This window comes from Globicephala melas, chromosome 12 (genome assembly GCF_963455315.2).
Source record: "Globicephala melas chromosome 12, mGloMel1.2, whole genome shotgun sequence".
In the NCBI taxonomy this organism is placed as follows: domain Eukaryota; kingdom Metazoa; phylum Chordata; class Mammalia; order Artiodactyla; family Delphinidae; genus Globicephala; species Globicephala melas.
Window position 1 is genome coordinate 14,967,414 of NC_083325.1, and position 8,960 is coordinate 14,976,373.

The window sequence follows — 8,960 nt, forward strand, 5'->3', positions numbered from 1 at the left end:
GAATCCAACAACACATTAAAAGGATCATACACCATGATCAAGTGGGATTTATCCGAGGGATGCAAGGATTCTTCAATATATGCAAATCAATCCATGTGATACACCATATTAACAAATTGAAGAAGAAAAACCATATGATCATCTCAATAGATGCAGAAAAAGCTTTTGACAAAATTCAACACCGATTTATGATAAAAACTCTCCGGAAAGTGGGCATAGAGGGAACCTACCTCAACATAATGAAGGTTTGTCATATATGACAAACCCACAGCAAACATCATTCTCAATGGTGAAAAACTGAAAGCATTTCCTCTAAGATCAGGAACAAGACAAGGATGTCCACTCTCGCCACTATTATTCAACATAGTTTTGGAAGTCCTAGCCACGGCAATCAGAGAAGAAAAAGAAAGGAAAGGAAAACAAATTGGAAAAGAAGAAGTAAAACTGTCATTGTTTGCAGATGACATGATACTATACATAGAGAATCCTAAAGATGCCACCAGAAAACTACTAGAGCTAATCAATGAATTTGGTAAAGTTGCAGGATACAAAATTAATGTATCTCTTGCATTCCTATACACTATAGGAATGCAAATTCCTATAGTGGAATTTGCATTCCTATGCAAATTAAGAATGCAAATACTATAGTGGAATTTGCATTCCTATGCAAATTAGGAATGCAAAATAGGAATGCAAATCTCTTGCATTCCTATACACTAATGATGAGAAATCTGAAAGAGAAATTAAGGAAACACTCCCATTTACCATTGCAACAAAAAGAATAAAATACCTAGGAATAAACCTACCTAGGGAGACAAAAAGACCTGTATGCAGAAAACTATAAGACACTGATGAAAGAAATTAAAGATAATACCAACAGATGGAGAGATATACCATGTTCTAGGATTGGAAGAATCGCTATTGTGAAAATGACTATGCTACCCAAAGCAATCTACAGATTCAGTGCAATCCCTATCAAATTACCAATGGCATTTTTTATGGAACTAGAACAAAAAAAATCTTAAAATTTGTATGGAGACACAAAAGACCCCAAATAGCCAAAGCAGTCTTGAGGGAGAAAAACAGAGCTGGAGGAATCAGACTCCCTGTCTTCAGGCTATACTACAAAGCTACAGTAATCAAGACAATATGGTACTGGCACAAAAACAGAAACATAGATCAATGGAACAAGATAGAAAGCCCAGAAATAAGCCCACGTACGTATGGTCAAGTAATCTATGACAAAGGAGGCAAGGATATACAATGGAGAAAAGACAGTCTCTTCAATAAGTGGTGCTGGAAAACTGGACAGCTACATGTAAAAGAATGAAATTAGAACACTCCCTAACACCATACACAAAAATAAACTGAAAATGGATTAGAGACCTAAATGTAAGACTGGACACTATAAAACTCTTAGAGGAAAACATAGGAAGAACCCTCTTTGACATAAATCACAGCAAGATCTTTTTTGATCCACCTCCTAGAGTAATGGAAATAAAAACAAAAATAAACAAATGGGGCCTAATGAAACTTCAAAGCTTTTGCACAGCAAAGGAAACCATAAACAAGACGAAAAGACAACCCTCAGAATGGGAGAAAATATTTGCAAATGTAGCAACTGACAAAGGATTAATCTCCAAAATATATAAACAGTTCATGCAGCTCAATATTAAAAAAACAAACAACCCAATCCAAAAATGGGAAGAAGACCCAAATAGATATTTCTCCAAAGAAGACATATAGATGGCCAAGAAGCACATGAAAAGCTGCTCAACATCACTAATTATTAGAGAAATGCAAATCAAAACTACAGTGAGATATCACCTCACACCAGTTAGAAAGGGCATCATCAGAAAATCTACACACAACAAATGCTGGAGAGGGTGTGGAGAAAAGGGAACCCTCTTTCACTGTTGGTGGGAATGTAAATTGATACAACCACTATGGAGAGCAGTATAGAGGTTCCTTAAAAAACTAAAAATAGAATTACCATATGATCCAGCAATCCCACTACTGGGCATATACCCAGAGAAAACCATAATTCAAAAAGACACATGCACCCCAATGTTCATTGCAGCACTATTTACAATAGCCGGGTCATGGAAGTAACCTAAATGCCCATCGACAGACGAGTGGATAAAGAAGTTGTGGTACATATGTACAATGGAATAGTAGTCATAAAAAGGAACAAAATTGGGTCGTTTGTAGAGACGTGGATGGATCTGGAGACTGTCATACAGAGTGAAGTAAGTCAGAAATAGAAAAACAAATACCGTTTATTAACGCATATATGTGGAACCTAGAAAAATGGTACAGATGAACCAGTTTGCAGGGCTGAAAATGAGACACAGATGTAGAGAACAAACGTATGGACACCAAGCGGGGAAAGCGGCGGGGGGTGGGGTGGTGGTGGGATGAACTGGGCGATTGGGATTGACATGTATACTCTGATGTGTATAAAATTGATAAGAACCTGCTATATAAAAAAATAAATAAAATTCAATTCAAAAATTTAAAAAAAAACTACAATTTGACAAAAAAATAGAACCAACAACTCCATTAAAAAATGGACCTAGGACTTGAATAAACCATTTCTTCAAAGGCGATATACAAATGACCAATAAACACATGAAAAGATGCTCAATATCACTGGGGATGTGATTAGGGAAATGCAGACCAAAACCACAGTGAGATACCACTTCATAGCCATTAGGATGGCTACTATTAAAACAAAACAAAACAGGAATTCCCTGGTGGTCCAGTGGTTAGGGCTCCGCACTTTCACTGCCAAGATCCCACGTTTGATCTCTGGTCAGGGAACTAAGATCCCACATGCCTCGCAGTATGGCCAAAAATAAATAAATAAATAAATATTAAAATTAAACAAAACAAAACAAAGTAAGTGTCGTTGAGGGTGTGGAGAAATTGGAATCCCTGTACGCTGTTGATGGGAATATAAAATAGTGCATCCACTATAAAAAGCAGTATGTGGTTCCTCAAATTATTTAAAATAGAATTAGCATATGATACAGCAATTCCACTTCTGGGTATATATCCAAAAGCATTGAAAGCAGAGTCTTGAAAAGATATCTGTGCATCCATGTTCATAGCAGCATTGTTCACAATAGTCAAAAGATGGAAGCAACCCAAGTGTCCGCTGATGGATAAACAAAATATGATGTGTTCATGCCTGCAATGGAATATTACTCAGCGTTACAATGGAAGGAAATTCTGACACATGCTACAACATGGATGAATCCTGAAGACATTATGCTAAGTGATATAAGCCCGTTACACAAATGTATGATTCCATTTATATGAGGTTCCTGGAGTAGTCAAATTCATAGAGACAGAGAAGAATGGTGGTTGCCAGGGACTGGGGGGAGGGGAGAAAGGGGAGCTGTTGTTCAATGGGTACTGAATTTCAGTTTTGCAAGATGCAAAGAGTTCTGGAAATTAGTTGCATAACAATGTGAATGCACTTAACACTACGGAAGTGTACACTTTAAAAACGGCTAAGATGGTAAATTTTATGTTACATGTATTTCACCACAATTAAAAATAAATTTTTTTTTCTGGAGACAGTGTCTAGAGGCATTTAGAAGGGTCTGGCATTTGACATATAGGCTATCCTACAAAACTATTACTCCTGGTAATAGAATTGTTTACCTTTATACCAAAAAGGTTAGGAAAGCACCAAATCTGCCAGTGACATGTGCCCAGGCTGACTTCGAGAAGTTCATGCTCTGAGACCTAAACTTCTTTTGAGGTTGCCTAAAATGAAAAAGTGTGTCAGCAGGGCTTACAGTGGTTTCAAGTCTGACAGTTTCAAGCGTGCTTTCCTTACCGAGGAGCAGAAAATTGGGGAAGTGTTGAAGGACAGAGCACAAGCACAGTTAGTAAGCTAAATTTTAAAAAGTAAAGCTCTTTTGAATAATTTTTTTTTAATTTAAGGGTAATTTAAGGTTGAGGTGGGAGGTGGAGTTAAAGGAAGAATATTCTGAGTCCAGGTGAATCCGGACTCTAAGACAGATTGACTTGAGAAGCAGCTGAAGACATCAGCTGGTAACTCAGGCTGGACAGTAAAGCCCCTGAAGGCCAGGAGCTGGATTTCTGGCTCTTCGGGTTAGAAACAGCAGCAAAGACAGTCCTGCCTGCTTCGAATTAGGGAGATCCTTTATCACACAATAAAGCGTGCCAGGTTAGAAAGACCAAATTATGGTATATTTTAAATGTTCACCTGTAACTAGTACTTTAACATAAGAGATACAATAAAATATCATTGTGTGATTCACAGAATTTTAATGAAATATGAATCCATTGTGTAGCAAGTCCAGTCAGTAAGCCACACATTTAAATCTGATAAATGTCTTTTTTTTCATTTCTCTCAGGGCCTCTCTGTGACTGTATATATAATCCTATTTGGAAATAACATCAAGAGTCTAAATTTGAGACCCATTATGAAAGTGAGGCCCAGACTAGCTGCCCTCCTGGCCGGGCGCCCTACACCCCACCCCATGATAGCCCAGCAGGGAAGCCACTGGGGATCTGAGGATCTGGCTAGAGTGATTCCTTCTCCTGGAAATTATTATTTGGCCATGCCACGAGGCTTGTGGGATCTCAGTTCCCTGACCAGGGAGCGAATCCATGCCCGCTATACTGGGAGCATGGAATCCTAACCACTGGACCGCCAGGGAATTCCCTCCTGAGAATTATTTTTGCTTCATGGATGGACAGAGACGTTTCCAGATGTCTAATCCTCAGTCTTCTGCTCTTTTCTCTCTACACAGATTCAGCCATTACATCTATGTGGTTGCCTCCAAAGCCCCCCGCCCCGCCTGACCTTTCTGGTGACTCTAGACCCACACATCCACCTGCTTGAGGGAAAGTTCCACGTTGCTGTCAGACCAATGCTGGCCCCAAAGTTCAACGCTCCAAACTGACCTCATCGTTCTTCCAGGCTTGAAACCTAGGATCTATTTTCCACTCCTGCCTCTCCCTTGGCACAGTTAATCCCCACAGCGGAGTCACCCGCTGCTGCTAGTGGCTTTCACACTCGTCACATTGTAAATAGCTGTGAGACGCAGTGGGTATGTGACCTGTCACACAGACCAGGCAGAATGGGTCCCCACCTGGAAGAGGCTGGCGTCGGTATAGAAGTCCATTACAAACATCAAAAGTGGTGTGTGGGGCTTCCCTGGTGGCGCAGTGGTTGAGAGTCCGCCTGCCGATGCAGGGGACACGGGTTCGTGCCCCGGTCCGGGAGGATCCCACGTGCCGCGGAGCGGCTGGGCCCGTGGGCCATGGCCGCTGGGCCTGCGCGTCTGGAGCCTGTACTCCGCGATGGGAGAGGCCGCAACAGTGAGAGGTCCGCGTACCGCCAAAAAAAAAAACAAAAAATGGTGTGTGGTGCTTTCCTGGTGGCGCAGTGGTTAAGAACCTGCCTGCCAATGCAGGGGACACGGGTTCGATCCCTGGTCCGGGAAGATCCCACATGCCGCGGAGCAACTAAGCCCATGCACCACAACTACTGAGCCTGCGCTCTAGAGCCCATGAGCCACAACTGCTGGAGCCCGTGCGCCTAGAACCCGTGCTCTGCACCAAGAGAAGCCACCGCAATGAGAAGTCCATGCACCGCAACGAAGAGTAGCCCCCGCTCGCCACAACTAGAGAAAGCCTGTGTGCAGCAACGAAGACCCAACGCAGCCAAAAAATAATAATAAATAAATAAAAGTGGTGTGTGACGGGGCGGAGGACAAGGGGGTGAGGGCAGGGGAGATGGGAGGAGGCAGAGATATGGTCAAGGTCTATGTCAGATCACCAGGGTAAGAGGGGTCAACAAGCAGGGCAAGCATAAGAATTGACGTCGTGAGCCTGGAGCAGACCTGGGAGCTGAGTTGACGGGGCTCATAGGACAGAGCATGGGAGCTCTCACTGGTTTATAGGGATGGAGTTTGCTTTGGGGGGTCAGAGGTGGGTTCCCCTTGGAGAGGCCCAGGCCTACATTTTCTCAGCTGTGTTGTGGCCCTGGGCTCATGGAACCATGTACACCTATCAGTTCCCTCCTTTCCATCCTCCTGACCACACCCCAGCCCAGAGGGATTCCTTACTTGCCTGAAAGTTGGGAACGATCTGGTCTCTCTGCCTGGCATCAGACCATTATGCATTGCAGCCTCTGGAGAAGGAGCAACCAACATCCACTGCACACCCGCTGAGGCCTTTTGTGTATTTTATCACATTCATCCCGGCAGCAAGACATGATGGTGACATCTGACATTTGTTCCCTACCTCTGGTTTGTGTTTTATTTTCACAAACACGAACTCATTTGACCCTGTGGCAACCCAGTGAAGTGGTCAGAGCCCTATTTGGTGGATGAGAAAACTGGAGCCAGAGGGATTAAACTGACCACCCAAAGGCACCCAGGTCCTTGTTACTCAAAGTATAGTCCATCAGTATCACCTGGGGGCTTGTTAGAAACACAGGATCTTGGGCCCACCCAGGCCACAAAACCAGAATCAGCATTTTAACAGGAGCCACCCCCCGCCCGACCCGCCAGGGATTCGCTGGCCTGAGCAGTTGTTGGAGGAGAAACCAGCCTTACACGGCTAAGTCCACTCCAGTCCACAATGTTTGACACAAATACCCGAAGGTTCCATGCAACTCTCTGGGTCAAGCTTGGCCACCGGCTGGGAGTGAAATTGACCAAGTCGGGGATTGGATGGTGGGAGAAGAGGGGAAGAGGGATGTCAAGCTGAGGGGCGTTTGTGGAGGTTTTGCTGGGTGCCCGTGGCTATGGTTCCAGGCACACATGGCGAGGAGGCCCCGGAGCTGAGTGCAGTTGGGGAGCGAGACACAGGAGCCCATCAGAGAAGACTGCAACCCAGCACACAGGGGTGAGCTAAGTGGTGCGGCCGCACGGTTAGTGCTGGAGAAAGTGCCGGTCCATCGGGAGTGGAGGGTCTTCCTGAGCAGAGGCAGAAGGCAGGCAGGAGGAGGCAAGTAGGCCTGGAGTGTGGTGGGCCCTTCAGACCAGGTGAGGGAGTGCAAGTTCGGTCTGGTGGGCAGTGTCTTTGGAGGGTCTTGGCCTGAGAGTGTCTTACTCACCTCTGTACCTTCTGTTACCCTCGCCAGTCTCCCCTTCTCAGGGAAACTTCCGTGTTCACCATCCCTCTTAGGACCTTGCAGCTGGTAGAACTGCTCCCTGCCAATTCTCAGCATCCGAATTTACATCCACCAGGTCCCCTTCCCTCTTTCTGAGTCTCGAGAAGACCACCACTTGTTACCCAGTCACTCAGCCACTCACCTTGGGAGTGATCCCTGACTCCTCCCTTTCTTATGACGTCCACATTCAGTTCGATTGCCTCTGCTCTGAATTATCTCTGATAAGAACCCTTTATCCAAGAAGATGTGACACATGTATACAATGGAATATTACTCAGCCATAAAAAGAAACGAAATTGAGTTATTTGTAGGGAGGTGGATGGACCTAGAGTCTGTCATAGAGAGTGAAGTAAGTCAGAAAGAGAAAAACAAATACTGTATGCTAACACATATATATGGAATCTAAGAAAAAAAAAAAAGGTTCTGATGAACCTAGGGGCAGGACAGGAATAAAGACGCAGACATAGGGAAAGGACTTGAGGACACGGGGAGAGGGAAGGGTAAGATGGGATAAGTGAGAGAGTGGCATGGACCTATATACACTACCAAATGTAAAATAGATAGCTAGTGGGAAGCAGCCGCATAGCACAGGGAGATCAGCTCGGTGCTTTGTGTCCACCTCGAGGGGTGGGATAGGGAGGGTGGGAGGGAGACGCAAGAGGGAGGGGATATAGGGATATATGTATACGTATAGCTGATTCACTTTGTTATATAGCAGCAACTAACACAACATTGTAAAGCAATTATACGCCAATAAAGATGTTTAAAAAAAAAAAAAGAACCCTTTATCCGTAAAGGGTTTCCTTACCTCCAGTATCCCCACTCCACACACAGGAGTCTTGGAGGTTTCCTTTGATGAGCCCAAATTCTGCAGCCTCAGCTATTGTTCATAGCTCTCCACACCTTCCTCCCACCTGACTCTACCTCTCACTTTCCCCAGGGTTCCTGTTGAGACAGCCACCGGCCTGGGGAGACCTCCTGTCTTTGTGTCTTCTATCCAAAGCCTGCCTCTCTTTCTATGCCTGTTACATGCCTTCACTTCTTTTATGTTGGGCTTAGAACCAGGGATTTGTGATGAGTGGCCCCAGTGTTCATGATGATTTCTGTTATGCACAAATGTCCCAGAAAAGACTGGAATAAAGTGGCAACATAGCAACCACATGGTCTCTGGATTCTGGACAATTGGTACCTTTTTTTTTCTACTTTTAAAAAATATTTTCTAGGCTGGGCATGTATTATGCTATAATTATACAAAGAACATAAACTTTGTTACGTTTTCGAAAGAATGGATTGAAGCTAGGGAAAGGCTGAAGGGCAGGATACTGTTCAGGAAGGTGGTGGTTGGACGAATCCGGGTGATTGGCTTTGGTAGAAAGTTCAGTAGTTACATTTGTGGTTAATTCAGACTTGGACTCCAGACCCAGCCTTGCCCCAACCCCTACTCTGTGACCTTGGGCAAATTATTTAACCCTCTGAGTCTCTACATTTGCTAGTTGACCTTGGGCAACTAATTTACCCTCTCTAAGCCTGATTCATTCAACAACTTTAATAACTGTGGAACTCTTGTGCCAGGCACTGTTCTAGATGCTGGAGTCGCAGTACACAGTTCAAATTCTCCTCCTTCATGGAGTTTTATATTCTAGAGGAGAGAGGCGGGTAATAAACAACCAAGAAATACGTAATATTTTATTTTTATGTGTGTACACACACACACACCCACACACGATATGCCAGGTGGTGATAAGTGCTGTAAAAAAAAAAAATACAGGGGCTTCCCTGGTGGCACAGTGGTTGA

General features: G+C 44.1%; 1 long non-coding RNA gene across 1 annotated transcript in view; it reads left to right on the forward strand.

Moving 5' to 3' along the window:
- The window catches only part of LOC138842925 (uncharacterized), a 68,839-nt gene extending 61,236 nt beyond the window's left edge, over nt 1–7,603 (forward strand). Inside the window, exon 2 of the long non-coding RNA XR_011377923.1 lies at nt 4,794–7,603. This is a non-coding gene — a long non-coding RNA (uncharacterized lncRNA). The remainder of the gene's footprint in view (nt 1–4,793) is intronic.
- The last annotated feature ends 1,357 nt before the right edge of the window (nt 7,604–8,960 follow it).